Here is a 16,563-nt window from a genome sequence, read left to right on the forward strand (position 1 = left end):
TGGAATACTTACCTTTTTTGGACAAGTTTCACACATGGAGACACCCCAAGTATCCACTAGAGTACCTGTGTGGGACACCCTAAAAAGTTTGTTCTTGTGTCCCACACTAGTGCTCCTGAGTCCAGATGTGTAAACAGCTGCTGAGTGTCCTCTCCTTACATTACACTGAATCAAGTTTGCAATTCTTTCTAGTTTCAAACACATCGAGACAACAATGTCCTAAACTTCTTTTAATACAAATTAGCATGACCAAATGTAGTTAACCCTGTATCTGCCAAAAACATCATATTTAGTTGGCAAACAAATGATGTTTACTGCGACCGATTACTGTGCCCACGGACATGAAAATAGCCATTTTAAAATGTACAACAGTAAAGAAAAGCACATGGAGCAGCATTCAAGTAATAATAATAATAGGAACACACGACAACTACTTACTTTTTAGAAGCACTTTCTTGATTCTTCTGTACTGATCCTGCTTCCTCAATTTCAGGTCTGACCAGCGTTTCCTCAATTGCTCCTTGGATCGTCGTATCCCAAAATTCCTGTGCAGACTCTTCACAATTTTAGACATGATCTTGGCCTTTCTCACATTTGGGTTTAGGTAAGGTCCATACTTCCCATCATAGTTGGCCCTATTCAAGATGTCCACCATCTCCACCATCTTTACAAAGGCCATATTTGATCCCTTAACTCTCCTGTGGAATCGTGACGTTTCTGGCTCCGAGCTTTCCTCCTCGTTACTGCTATTATGCACCTGCTGTGTCTCCGCCATGTTCCTCTCCCACTGCGACGAAAGAGAAGAGGTGGGGAATATTCTAGAAAGAACGTCAGGGGTGGGCGACGTGGGTGGAGTTTCACGCATGCGCAGTGTATATAAAGCTAACACACGTGTGTCGTACATACGATCTGTGAGTGGAGGAAGTGCCGATCATGAGAACAAAGGTAACATTTTAACTTGGGACATCAGTGGCCTATACTGATTCGAGATTGAGGCCTATATTGGGATAAGATTGGGAGAGTTTAGCCTGATATTAGTGTTTTTGTCTTGTGTTTTGTCTTGCAGCAAATATGAAACAATTCAAAGAACCGGAATTCATGGGCCAGTTCATAGACAGATACAGGGATATGAGAAATTTGTGGGAGGTTAAAAACCCCTTATATCAAAATAAACCAGCTAGGAAGGCATCTCTGGAAAAACAGCTGCAATTTGTGAAGACGCAGGTCTCCAACACAGACATCAAGTTTGTGGAGAAGAAAACTGGAAGCACATATAGGAAGGACCTTAATAGGGTCCAGGCTTCCATGAAATCAGGAGCAGCAGCAAAGGATGTGTATGTACCCAGTCTGTGGTACTACAACAGGATGCGGTTTCTGGAAGACCAGATTGAAGCCAGGGAATCACTTTCTACACTTCCATTCACCCTTCCCTCAACCCCAGCTGAGGCTTCTGAGGACCAACCTGGGCCTTCCATCCTGGAAGAAGTTGAGGAGCCCAGCTGGAACCAGGTATAGTATTTTTGAACATATTTATTGTCCGAATATTAGTGTTGTTAACTAGATGTTATTATTGATAACAAATGAATGACTGAAAAAAAAAGTGTTTAACATATCAATGGACAGTAGGGGTCAAAAATGATTGGGACAAGAATGAAAAATGCTGGGCTCAGAATAATAGTCTTTTCTATTTATTAACATTCAATTTGCAACAGTCATGAGCTGAAAATTGTGTGTGATTGATAAGCCAAAAACTAAAACGATGTCCCTTTTTAATACACAGGAAGACCTCAGTCAGGACGAGGCTCTGGAATGTGGTAGACAGAAGGAGGCAGGGTAAGTGTCAGCCAGGAGGAGACAGGGGTAAGTGTCAGCCAGGAGGTGGCCAGGCCCAGTAGCCTCACCCAATCCCAGGTGCCGCCCCTCCGCCTTACAACAAAAAGGGCCAGGAAGGGGAGTAATGTGGAGGAGGCAGCACTGGGCCTCATTAAGGATGTTAATGCGGCCCTGAAAACACCCCCTGATGCTGAAGAGGCCTATGGCTGCTATGTAGCTGAAAAATTGCAGCAAATGGAGGAGGGACAACGCCTCATGTGTGAGAATATTATTTTTCAGGCCCTTCAGAAGGGGTTGAGGGGCCAAATTAGTGATAACATGCACTTATGTTTGCTCGCCCATCCTCCTCCTCCTCCTGCCACAAGTCCACCTCCAGAGCCACAGCCTTCAAGGAAGGCTGCAGGTAAGCATGGAGGGAAGAGATGAAAGTGATGGCCTGGGTTCAGTCTGGTCTGACAGAAGATGCAGGCTGTGGTGGTACCACAGCCTGGGGACATATATGTCTTCTGCTGCTGTTCCTGATCTCTGGGAGTCCTGGACTAGATTGTGCTCCCTATTATATAGACTTCTCAGGCTACCAATTTTTATTTACAAAGAGTTGATGTGTGCCCTGGGGTACAAAGGCTTTGCAAATTCAAGCATTTTCTCCAGCATTGACTTCCTCTTTATTTTGTTGAGAGCCAGAATAAATGGAGATTGTTTTATATAAAAATACTTGCCTATGTGTTTTTATTCAAAAAGGACAGTTTGTTTGTGAGTAGGCAGGTACATTTCAAAAATACAATGTCAAATTAAAAAGGGACAACAACCAACCTCCTTGAGCTTTAAAAATACAAGATAATAATATTGTTGTGGAAACTTGACACACACAAAAAAAAAATAATTATGGAGATCACTAGAAAAAAATATAAAAATAATCAATAAAACAGGAGATCTTGATTAAAAAAAAATTTAAAAAAGATGACTATAAAAAATAATTCTAAACATTATTATGAAGATCTGGCTTTAAAAACAAAAAAGATTATTCAGGAGATCACGAGAAATAATAAAGAAATAGGTTTGTTAGAACTCTGTGTGAATATCAGCAGCAAAACAAAACTCATTCTTCTAGCATTATAAAGAACAAAAGAATGCGCTGCATTAAAAGATCCACAAATTTACAGCGTGACGAATGTGCTATTTCCATTACGAACGCTAGTTTTACCAGACTGAGCGCTTCCATCTTGCACTTGATTCTGAGCATGCGTGATTTTTTGCGTGTCCAAATTGCATACAGACGAACGCATTTTCGGATAGGAACTTTTTCTGACCGAAAAATAGAGAACCTGCTCTCAATCTTTTGCTGGCTGGAATTCTGCCAGCAAAAGTCCGATGGAGCATACACACAGTCGCATTTTCCGACCAAAAGCTCTCGTCGGACTTTTGCTAGCGGGATTTCCGCTCGTGTGTACTGGGCATTAGAGGGATAGCAGAGCAGAGACCTTAAAAAGACAGTAACAATTAAATTAAATTCTTCTTTGAAAAAGATAACAACTGAATTGGAATGGGGTCATGTAGACAGGGTGGAGAGCACTTGTCCCGCCATGCAGAGCAAACAGGACCCACTTTTATACCATTAAGACGGAAATTATGAAAAAGGCCTGGCAGAAAAACCCCTTTGATTTTGAAGATGGCCATATTCATGTGTTGTGGAAATTTGAAACCATTGCTTGAACTTACTGGAAACACAGGAGCAAAATACATTACATGTGAGGACATCTATTCCACATCATAGTAAAAAAAAAACAGCAGATCTTTCTTACAAACACCCTCTCAATTGCCATCACTATTCCAATTCTTGAACATGGAGGCAATCCCGAACTCAAATTGGCTGAATTTCTGATTGGACCCTGACACATCTCTTCATCTTCCACCCAGAGTTCCACATCACAGCAGATTTCTATGCAGATGTTCTACCTTGGACTGAGCCAGAACTGTAATGGCATCCTCAATCACTGTTGACAAAACTGGCAAATACAGACTTTCCAGATCAATAACATTCACTCACAGACATATGCTTTAAACCACACATGACCAATATAACCTCTGCTCTTTAAAGCAATATTAAACCACAAACAAAATTTTAATATAATGTAGCTTACCATTCATTGATTTTTTTTAGGCTTTGCTTTCACCTGTTGATCCAGTCAAGTCTGTTATTTTTCAATTTCTTTTAACAGACCAAGATGTCCAGCAAAAGTTAGAGGGTTGAGACAGACAACTTTACAGGGGTGTTTAAAGTATTTAGATGTAATTTATTTATGTAAAACCTTAAACCAAAAGGTGAACAAAATGTTGCAATAACTGGTTAAAATGTGTTAGCTGGAATGTTAGTCAAGTCCATCTAAATATGCTAGAGCATCTAAACTAACCTCTCCCCAGTTTGATAATGCTGCTGTCCAAAAGTGTATCCTCCATCCAGAGTGGATACACACTAGGACAGGTAGGGTATATTTCCAAGATCGCTAAACTAATGCAGCCACCACATTTAAGTATTTGTAAACTGCATAATAATATTTTTTGATTTTGCATTTATTATCACTTTTGTGCATTAGGTCTCTGTCATGTACCGACCCTGTTAACCAGAAGTGGTCATCATAGTCACTCCATTTACTTGAGATTGTACTTCAGTAACAGTTTACTACCTATGTTTCTATGGCCTTTACTTGACCTGTGACCTAACCTATCTACCTAGTTGTTTAGATTTCTGAGAGAACCACTTGCTAACAAAATCTCCAGGATTAACTGGTGACCAGAATACATCAGATCACCTATAAATGTGTTTCTACTTTTCACACCCAAGAAAACTTCTTTTCATTTTAAAACATTTCTAGTTCCTATCCTAATATGGACTGAAAGGGTTGAACAGATTTTATCACAATTTGAAAATGGCACAATTGATGGCATAATGTGTTCCCAACTGATTTTGAGAGCCTGGTTTTCTTTACTAGTTCGTGACAACGTTATCACAAACGTTTTTATAATGGTGTGGTGAAGGTTTCAACTTTTTGTCATCTCTGAATTTTCTACTGATAAATTTATATTTTTTGACACTTACACCACAGTGCACCCTTTCGGAGCCACCTCTGTCCAACTTTGGTCCTTCGGTACCTTAGTTCATTTTTCCATTGATTCTGCAACAGACCATACTGGGGCATCTGTTGGCCCCTTCATAACAAAGAAGGGATCCCTGCATAACATTAATCAGTCCCTACTGCTTTTTTTGTGGAGGAGACCCATCCATCCGACTTTGAAAATCTATGAAAAACACCATAGTGTTCAGGGTCACATTACATCATTTTTTGGGGGTTCTGACAGCTACAACTCTTTATACTGTTTCAGTTGTGTTCATTTTACTCTCTCTATTTTTTTGGTTATACCATGGCTTATTTATTTAAAATTTTATATTTGTTCTTCTTGCCTCTATGCACAACTTACGTGTCTTTGCTATTACCATCTTCTCCCATGAAGACAGCCCTCATTCTCTTATTAATTAAGGCAGCACCAGAACTGTTTTATCTTAGTTCCAAAAGTCAACTTTGCACCCAGTCCAGTACCCCCTCTTAGCCCTTTCCATTTTCGTATCATACATTTTCTTTCCCCAATATCCCTTCACTTAAAACATGATTCCCCATTCTTATCCTCTTGTAGCACTACCCCTATAGGAGCCACTGGGTTCAGATGGGTCGCTTCTTGTTTGCCTCAATCTCCATAAGAACTTTAGCCCCTCTAAAACTCTAGGCTGTGTGTGCAAAGCATGTAATACTGCATAAAATCACTGAAAGGTATCTGGCAACCATTAATACTACCATGTCCAAGAAAACAGGTAGTGAACCAGTTAGCAAAGGCAAAACCAGTGGTGGTGAGGGGGGTTGGATCAGTGGCGGCAGCGGTGGTGGTGGAGGTGAGGGGGGTGGGATCAGTGGCGGCGGCATTGGTGATGGTAAGGTGGGGTGGGATCAGTGGCAGTGGTGGTGATGAGGGAGGTGGGGTCAGTGGCAGTAGTGGTGGTGGTGAGGAGGGGGATAAGTGGTGGCAGCGGTGGTGATGGTGGTGGTGAGGGGGGTGGGATCAGTGGCAGCAGTGGTTGTGGGGGGTGGGATCAGTGGTGGTGGCTGTGGTGGTGGTGAAGGGGGGGTGGGAGCAGTGACAGTGGTGGTGCCATCCTCCTCCACAACCACCTCTGCCTCTTACTGATCCCATCCCCCCCCGCCACCACCGCAGATCTCATCCCTATCCCATGGGGGGATAGGGATGAGATTTGTGGTGGCGGGGGGGTCAGTGAGAGGCAGAGGTTGGGATCAGTTGCACTGACAATTTGTCACTTGTGCAAAATCATTGTTAATACCTTTAGAATCACTTTAAAGTCATTGTAAAGTCGCATTTGTTTTCCTTAAAAATAACAAACATATTATACTTTCCTGCTTTGTGCAGAGGTTTTGCATAGAGCAGCCCAGATCTTCCTCTTCTTGGGTCCCTCTTTGGCTCTCCTGGTCCCTCCTTTCTGATGAATGCCCCCACAGCAAGCAGCTTGCTATGGGGGCACCCAAGCCGAGTCACAGCTCCCTGTGTCCATTCAGACACGCAGCCCCGGCTAGGCCGCACCCCCTCTCTCCTCATTGGCTCACTGACTGACCAATGGCACTCCACTGCTGTCTCGGCCAATGAGGAGGAGAGTACTGGGCAGCCAAGTCACTCATGCAACATTGCTGGATAGAGATGGGTTCAGGTAGATATTAGAAGGGCTGAGGGGGGCTGCTTCACACAGAAGGTTTTTTCTTTATTTTAATGTATAGGATGCATTAAGATAAAAAAAACTTTTGCCTTTACATTCACTTTACTTTATGCAATGGAGCCACTTCTAGACATATCTGGCCAGACCTTGTGCCTCTTCTACCCTTTTACCTTATGACAGTTGTGATGCTCAGAATACATTAACCAGCAATGAAATATGTGGAGTAGGGATGAGCTTCGTGTTCGAGTCGAACCCATGTTCGACTCGAACATCGGCTGTTCGCCCGTTCGCCGAATTGCGAACGATATGGGCCGTTCGCGCTAAATTCGTGTGGCGCGTCACGGCCCATAATTCACTGCGGCATCGCAGTGCATTGCTGGCTGATGATTGGCCAAGCATGCACTATGACCCGCATGCTTGGCCAATCACAGCGCCGTCAGTAGAGAGAGCTGTAATTGGCCAAAGCCAGGGTGGCTTTGGCCAATTATGGCTCAGGGGATTTAGTACACACCCCACACTATATAAGGCCGCCTGCACGGCGGCCCTGTGTAGTGTGTGTTCCGGTGTGCTGAGAGATAGAGAGAGAGAGAGACAGTGTCATTTGATTTGAGTTAGATAGATTAGGCAGAACAGTCAGTCAGTTAGCTGCACTTACAGTGTATTGTGTATATATATGCATCCCAGGTGTTGCATATATATATATACACTGTATTCAGTTTAGCTAGATCCGTTCCTGTTATCTTCTATCTAGACTATTTACATTTAATGCAGTGCGTCCTGCTCACAGTGTTCAGCTAGATCCGTTCCTGCTATTTACATTTAGTGCAGTGCGTCCTGCTCACAGTGTTCAGCTAGATCCGTTCCTGTTATCTTCTAGACTATTTACATTTAGTGCAGTGCGTCCTGCTCACAGTGTTCAGCTAGATACATTTAGTGCAGTGCGTCCTGCTCACAGTGTTCAGCTAGATCCGTTCCTGCTATTTACATTTAGTGCAGTGCGTCCTGCTCACAGTGTTCAGCTAGATCCGTTCCTGTTATTTACATTTAGTGCAGTGCGTCCTGCTCACAGTGTTCAGCTAGATCCGTTCCTGCTATTTACATTTAGTGCAGTGCGTCCTGCTCACAGTGTTCAGCTAGATCCGTTCCTGCTATTTACATTTAGTGCAGTGCGTCCTGCTCACAGTGTTCAGCTAGATCCGTTCCTGCTATTTACATTTAGTGCAGTGCGTCCTGCTCACAGTGTTCAGCTAGATCCGTTCCTGTTATCTTCTAGACTATTTACATTTAGTGCAGTGCGTCCTGCTCACAGTGTTCAGCTAGATCCGTTCCTGCAATTTACATTTAGTGCAGTGCGTCCTGCTCACAGTGTTCAGCTAGATCCGTTCCTGCTATTTACATTTAGTGCAGTGCGTCCTGCTCACAGTGTTCAGCTAGATCCGTTCCTGCTATTTACATTTAGTGCAGTGCGTCCTGCTCACAGTGTTCAGCTAGATCCGTTCCTGTTATTTACATTTAGTGCAGTGCGTCCTGCTCACAGTGTTCAGCTAGATCCGTTCCTGCTATTTACATTTAGTGCAGTGCGTCCTGCTCACAGTGTTCAGCTAGATCCGTTCCTGCTATTTACATTTAGTGCAGTGCGTCCTGCTCACAGTGTTCAGCTAGATCCGTTCCTGCTATTTACATTTAGTGCAGTGCGTCCTGCTCACAGTGTTCAGCTAGATCCGTTCCTGTTATCTTCCTACTGACAGGCAGGCTTGTCTGGTTACAGTATATAAAGCTACCTGAAGAAAATTACAGGTGTTCTGTTTGATCCTATTAGTACCACGGTCAGGCAGCTAGACTATTTACATTTAGTACAGTGCGTCCTGCTCACAGTGTTCAGCTAGATCTGTTCCTGTTATCTTCCTACTGACAGGCAGGCTTGTCTGGTTACAGTATATAAAGCTACCCGAAGAAAATTACAGGTGTTCTATTTGATCCTATTAGTACCACGGTCAGGCAGCTAGACTATTTACATTTAGTACAGTGCGTCCTGCTCACAGTGTACAGCTAGATCCGTTCCTGTTATCTTCCTACTGACAGGCAGGCTTGTCTGGTTACAGTATATAAAGCTACCTGAAGAAAATTACAGGTGTTCTATTTGATCCTATTAGTACCACGGTCAGGCAGCTAGACTATTTACATTTAGTACAGTGCGTCCTGCTCACAGTGTTCAGCTAGATCCGTTCCTGTTATCTTCCTACTGACAGGCAGGCTTGTCTGGTTACAGTATATAAAGCTACTTGAAGAAAATTACAGGTGTTCTATCCCAGCTTAGTGCAGCTACAGGCCATTAGTATGTCTGGAAGGCCAAGAAGGAGAGGCAGACAGTCACAAGCCAATAAGAGAGGGCAAGCAGGCTCTGTGTCTAGTGCTGGTCGTGGAGACGGTGCATCCTCATCAGCACGTGGCCATGGGACACGCTTGGCCTTTTTTTCGGCAGCTGGCCGTGTTGAGCCGCAACATGTGGAAGACTTGGTCGAGTGGATGACCAAGCCGTCCTCATCCTCCTCATCCTCTCTCACCCATGCCCAGGGTGCTTTGTCTGGCAAAGCAGCGGCCTCTTCCCTCAGCTCAATGTCATCAGTGACTCCTTCCTTAGCTCCACCATGTCCTCATGAGGATTCCCTCGAACTGTTTGACCACAGTGTTGGGTACATGCTCCAGGAGGATGCCCAGCGTTTGGAAGGCTCTGATGACGATACTGAGCTCGATGAAGGCAGTAACATGAGCACGGACAGAGGGGGTGCCCAAGAAGGACAGCAATCTGGCAGTCATGCTCCCCCTGCTGCAGCATACTGCCAGGTTTGCTCCAGTGATGAGGAGGGAGGGGATGATGAGGTCACTGACTCAACGTGGGTGCCTGATAGGAGAGAGGAGGAGGAGGAGGAGGAGGAGGAGGAGGCGGCGGCACATCACCAACGAGGCAGGATGCCCTCCAGGGGCCAGCCTAAGGGCAGCACATTGACTGCATCACACCCCAAAGCTCCACATGTGCAGGGCGCTGCAGTCTCTGCGCGTTATTCAAAAAGTTCTTTGGTGTGGGCCTTTTTTGAGACGAGTGCATCAGATCGCACCGCTGCTATTTGCAACATATGTCTCAAGCGTATCTCGCGTGGCCAAAACATCTCCCGCTTGGGTACCACATGCTTGACCAGACATATGTTGACCTGCCATGCAGTTCGTTGGCAAGCGTATCTAAAAGACCCACACCAAAGAACAAAGAGGATCTCTCCTTGCTCCTCATCAGCTGAGATTTCCAACCCCACTAGACCTTCAGTCCTCTCTGAGACCTGCAGTGAGAGGAATGAAGGTGTAGAATTAGGTGTGTCACAGCCAAGTACTTGTGGGCAATCTGCTTTTGATACACCGACGTCAGATTGTACCAGGCAAATTTCCCTGCCCCAGCTGCTGCACCGCCGAAAGAAGTTTGCTCCCAGCCATCCACATGCCCAGCGGTTGAATGCTAGCTTGGCAAAATTGCTAGCACTTCAACTGCTGCCTTTTCAGTTGGTAGACTCTGCCCCCTTCCGTGAGTTTGTGGAATGTGCGGTTCCTCAGTGGCAGGTACCCAAACGCCACTTTTTCTCACGGAAGGCGATTCCGGCTCTCTACCGGCATGTGGAAGGCAATGTCCATGCCTCGCTGGACAGGGCGGTCAGCGGTAAGGTGCATATTACCGCTGACTCATGGTCCAGCAGGCATGGACAGGGACGTTACCTAAGTTTCACGGCGCATTGGGTGACTCTGCTGGCAGCTGGGAAGGATGCAGGACAAGGTGCAGTAGTGTTGGAGGTTGTTCCGCCACCACGCCTCCAAAATGCTGATTGTGACACACCTCTCTCCTCCACCCCCTCCTCTTCTTCTTCCTCCATGGCCTCTTCCTCGGAACCAGCGGTGTTCCGTAGGCGTTCAAGGGGCTACGCAAGTACGCAGGCCAAAAGATGCCATGCGGTGCTTGAGCTGGTGTGCTTGGGGGACAGGAGCCACACTGGGGCAGAGGTTTTGTCAGCTCTGCAGGGGCAGGTTCAGAGGTGGTTGACGCCACGCCAACTTAAGGCAGGAATGGTGGTTTGCGACAATGGCACCAACCTCCTCTCTGCCCTCCGACAGGGACAAATGACCCATGTGCCCTGTTTGGCTCACGTCCTTAACTTGGTGGTGCAGCGGTTCTTGGGCAGGTACCCGGGCTTACAGGATGTCCTGAGGCAGGCCAGGAAAGTCTGTGTGCATTTCCGCCGGTCATATAATGCCAGTGCTCGGCTGACGGACCTCCAAAAGGAGTTTAACCTGCCCAAGAACCGCCTAATCTGTGACATGCCCACCAGGTGGAACTCAACGTTGGCCATGCTGCAGCGGCTGCACACGCAGCAGAGGGCCATCAATGAGTACCTGTGCGACTATGGCACCAGGACAGGGTCAGGGGAGCTTGGTTTTTTTTCCCCACGCCAGTGGGCCATGATCAGGGATGCATGCACTGTCCTGTCACCATTCGAGGAGGCCACGAGGATGGTGAGCAGTGACAGTGCATGCATCAGTGACACTGTCCCCCTTGTCCACCTGTTGGAGCACACGCTGCGTGGAATAATGGACAGGGCACTTGAGGCAGAACAGAGGCAGGAAGAGGAGGACTTCCTTAGCTCTCAAGGCCCCCTTTATCCAGACAGTGTTCCTGCATGCCCGCCGATCACACAGGAAGAGGACGAGGAGGAAGAGGAGGAGGAGGAAGATTGTGTCAGTATGGAGGTGGAGCCTGGCACTCAGCATCAGCAGCAGTCTTTAAGGGATCAGTCCCAAGAAACACATGGACTTGTACGTGGCTGGGAGGAGGTGGCTGCGGACCATGTCGTTCTTAGTGACCCAGAGGACTCCGGACCGAATGCCTCAGCAAACCTACGCTGCATGGCCTCCCTGATCCTGCAAAGCCTGCGTAAGGATCCTCGTATTCGTGGTATCAAGGAGAAGGACCAATACTGGCTGGCAACCCTCCTTGATCCACGTTACAAGGGTAAGGTTGCGGACCTTATCTTGCCATCGCAGAGGGAGCAGAGGATGAAACATCTTCGGGAGGCCTTGCAGAAAGGTCTGTGCAACGCGTTCCCAGAGACTGGGAGGTTACAAACTCCTGTTTCTGGACAACGTGTTGCTGAGGCTTCGGTCAGTCAAAGAAGGAGCGGTGGAGAAGGTGGCCGTCTGACCGATGCGTTCAGACAATTTTTTGGTCCGCAGCCCCAAGGTATGATCGGTTCCAGCAACCATCGCCAGCGTCTGTTTTACATGGTGCAGGAATACCTAGGGGCAAGATCAGACTTGGACACCTTTCCCACCGAAAATCCTCTGGGTTACTGGGTCTTGAGGATGGATCACTGGCCAGAGCTTGCACAGTATGCAATTGAGCTACTGGCCTGTCCTGCATCCAGCGTTCTTTCGGAACGCACATTCAGTGCTGCTGGAGGCGTGGTAACCGATCACAGGGTGCGTCTGTCCACCGACTCGGTCGATCGGCTGACCTTCATAAAAATGAATGAGTCTTGGATCACCACCAGCTACCAAGCACCTGATGCTGATGTAACCGAATAATTTTTTTTGAAATCTCAGATCCCTTCAAAGACTGCCTATGCTGATGCTGAGTGACTATCCCTGAGTAATTATCCTCTTCCTCCTCAATCATCACGCTGATAGCTTGTAAGAACATTTTTGGTTCTGGGCGCCACCACCAGTGCCTAAGGCACAATTTTTCAGCCCCTGTTTAACAGGGGCGTGTAATTACAATTTTTGATGTAATACTTTGCAGCAGGGCTCGTTCCTGCATTCCAACTAGAGTGTCTGTGAGGGGTTGCAGTGTTGTGGCACCAGCACCAGTGCCTAAGGCCCAATTTTTCTGCCCCTGTTTAACAGGGGCGTGTAATTACAATTTTTGATGCAATACTTTGCAGCAGGGCTCGTTCCTGCGTTCCAACTAGAGTGTCTGTGAGGGGTTGCAGTGTTGTGGCACCAGCACCAGTGCCTAAGGCCCAATTTTTCTGCCCCTGTCTAACAGGGGCGTGTAATTACAATTTTTGATGCAATACTTTGCAGCAGGGCTCGTTCCTGCGTTCCAACTAGAGTGTCTGTGAGGGGTTGCAGTGTTGTGGCACCAGCACCAGTGCCTAAGGCCCAATTTTTCTGCCCCTGTCTAACAGGGGCGTGTAATTACAATTTTTGATGCAATACTTTGCAGCAGGGCTCGTTCCTGCGTTCCAACTAGAGTGTCTGTGAGGGGTTGCAGTGTTGTGGCACCAGCACCAGTGCCTAAGGCCCAATTTTTCTGCCCCTGTCTAACAGGGGCGTGTAATTACAATTTTTGAAGCAATACTTTGCAGCAGGGCTCGTTCCTGCGTTCCAACTAGAGTGTCTGTGAGGGGTTGCAGTGTTGTGGCACCAGCACCAGTGCCTAAGGCCTAATTTTTCAGCTCCTGTTCAACAGGGGCATGTAATTACAATTCTTGATCTAATATTTCACAGCAGGGCCCTGTGAGGGCTTACAGTGTTGTGGCCACAGCAACACCTAAGGCCCAAATTTCTGCTGAGTATATAGGGCAGGACCCTACTTTCAAACATCTAACTTACAAACGACTCCTACTTGCAAACGGAAGGAGACAACAGGAAGTGAGATGAAATCTACCCCTAGGAAGGGAAATTCTTTCCTGTAAGAGTTAATATGGGAAAACAATTTCTCCTTTCCACTGATGCTTTCCAATCCTTGTTCCACAAAAAAACCCAAATTTTCAAAAAACATTTTTCATTGGGACAAAAAAGTGAGGTGAAATCTTCTGAAGAGGAGGAAAGACAGCAAAACAAATGTCACAGGGGTGATAACCCTTCCCTATGTTTTCCAAAAAGCTTAGAAAAGATTTTTTGGCTGGAGCTAAACACGTTAAAAATGTTCAAAATTACAAACAGATTCTACTTAACAACAAACCTACAGTCCCTGTCTTGTTTGCACCGCCTGTATACTGCTGTTCAGAGTATATAGGGCCTGGTGGCCCCACACCTTTCCTTATTTTAATTTGGGTGCGGGGTTCCCCTTAATATCCATACAAGACCCAAAGGGCCTGGTAATGGACTGGGGGGTACCCATGCCGTTTGTCTCACTGATTTTCATCCATATTGCCATGACCCGACATGACATTAAACCCGCAAGCAGTTTTAAATGAGATTTTTTCCTTTAAAAATGACATTTGGTGCAGGGACTGTTCTAAACATGGGAAACACGCGTCACTTTACAGGCATACTATAGACACCCCCCAGGTACGATATTTAAAGGAATATTTCACTTTTTTTTTTTTTACTTTAAGCATCATTAAAATCACTGCTCCCGAAAAAACGGACGTTTTTAAAAAATTTTTTTGCATTGATACATGTCCCCTGGGGTAGGACCCGGGTCCCCAAACCCTTTTTAGGACAATACCATGCAAATTAGCCTTTAAAATGAGCACTTTTGATTTCGAACGTTCGAGTCCCATAGACGTCAATGGGGTTCTAACGTTCGTGCGAACTTTCGGTCCGTTCGCGGGTTCTGGTGCGAACCGAACCGGGGGGTGTTCGGCTCATCCCTAATGTGGAGCAAATTCCACTACACATAAACATTACATTTCTGGATCATGGCCTGATCTCTACAGGTGTCAGGGCTGGCCTCAGCCCTTCCTTCTCTAAGCTGGCCACTCAGCTGTCCATTAATTGCCAGCTCCTATCTCTCCACAGTGACTCACCTGTTGATGATATCCTGCTTGTCAGTCCTGCCTACCTAAGCCATCCAGCCCAGATCTTCTCTACCTTCGCCTGGTCAACATCACAAGAATCTCTCCTGTGTGCCTGTTAAAGACTCACTTGGCTGACGTCCCTTCTGGTTTCTGTGCTGCTTGAGGCCGTCATAGTGTCGCTTATGCAGCTCCAGCTGCCTGAGGGACAGACTGTGGCTCTGGTCCTGCTCCCAGAGCAGTGGCCATCTTGGTGCACCCGGCTGCAGCCCTGGTGCTCACTCCTGGCATTCCTGATCACCCTGGGCCCATTTTCCTCCTCATACAGTGACCCAACTCCACTGCTGGCTGACCGCTGACTGCATCCCACACTGTGGCTCTCCTGAACGGTATTCTGGAGAATTCATGGATCCGGCCTGGTGAGTAGCGGCCATCTTGCTACACCCAAGTGATCACCTGGTCCTCATACCGCCTCTGCACCCACTCCAAGCCCCTGCTAACAATGCTTTGGCCTGTCAGATCTGGAATCCACGGTGCAGGGTGACCATCTTTATCTGCAAACAAGCTGCGGCCCTAACCCCTGGCTCCAGTGCCACAAGTGGTGGCCATCTTGCTCCACCCAGCTGCAGTGTGCATGCTTAAACTTGGTCCCCTTGACTTCTTTACGCCTAGCTCACTACCACTGGAGCTGCCCAGCCAGCCGGACTGCCACCTACAGCTTCCATAACAGCACTCCTATTTTTGTAGCCACCTGAAAGACAATCCAAAACACCAGTATTGTACATAGCGGCCATCTTGCTACACCACAGCACTCACTCCTGGCCCCCTGTCTCCGCTGTCCCTGACTCTTGCTTTACCCCAGCTCCAGAGTTTTCCTGCCTGACAAGGAGCCGTCTGATGCCTTCAAAGAAGCAACCCAAAGCTAAGCAACAGTCCAGGGCACAGGCTGCAACCTCACCCACACGCGGGGATTCCACCTTACTCCAGAAACTACAGGCCTTATTGGTAGACATGGAGGACAGTTCCCCTGCTGACATCCCTTTGCGCCCTTCACCCAAGTCCTCCACAGGTGACACTAACATGATCTTAGCAGCGATTGAAAGCAGCAGGACATCTTTATTGGATAAAAGGCGGGGGCGCCTCATGGAACCCAAAAACCTGATCTAAGAGGTGGAGGACAACATGTAGACCAGCTCATTGAAATGCAAAACACAATAAAAGCTCTAGTGGTGAAGTCTGATGATGTCGAAAATCGAATGAGATGTAACAATGTCAGGGTGCTGGGCCTTCCAGAGGGTTCGGAGGGAGATCACCTGGCAGACTTTGCAGAAGCCTTCTTCAAAGTTTTACTGGGACTGACGGATGTCTCCCCTACATATGTGGCAGAACGCGCTCATCGTGTTCCGATGGTCAATCTATCCCAGGTGCACCTCCGCATCCTTTCCTGGTATGTTTCCTAAACTACTGAGATTGGGATTGTATACTCTCAGAGGCCAGGAAGCACCCGAATCTGCAATATGGTAATGCACATATCATGCTGTTCCCAGATTTCTCTCCGGAACTTCAAAAAAAAAAACAGCGGACCTTTACTGACGTTCGTCGCAGACTACGTGACTCCAGCTTAAATATGGAATGCTCTATCCTAGTCACCTGTGAGTTCAACATGAGGGCGCTATCTAATATTTTGACACACCGGCTGGGGCGGATGCCTGGCTTACTGGGCTGCGTTGAAGACACACGTACTACTCTACAGGGCAGATGAGGCTCACAAAAAAAAACTCCCATGTTATTCCATGCCTAAGTACTGGACTATCATCCTTTAATGTCTAGGAGATCCTACGTTAAGCGAGGTATTCACATGGGACTCTACAAGATAAGTTTTTTGCTCCCCCCCATTGGCTTATCTCAGTGACGATTGAAGTTGTGCCTGGGATGTAACGCTTCATCCCGGCTAGAATACAATGTTGAAGCTATTGGAACTTTGTTTTTTTTTTCCTTTTTGTTTTTTTCCAAGTCTTTCTTTGTTTTGTCTCAAAATCACTCCGAGGAACTCGGTATAGCACAGAGTGTTGTTGCTAACTTGCCCCTGCTCGACCCCCGGAGAACTTTCATAAGTTCTTACACACAGCATTGAACTGTTGCAGAGAATAGTTTAAGGGGTTAGTTGTTATTTTCTGG

The sequence above is a fragment of the Aquarana catesbeiana genome, linkage group LG05, assembly GCF_042186555.1.
Source record: "Aquarana catesbeiana isolate 2022-GZ linkage group LG05, ASM4218655v1, whole genome shotgun sequence".
NCBI lineage: Eukaryota > Metazoa > Chordata > Amphibia > Anura > Ranidae > Aquarana > Aquarana catesbeiana.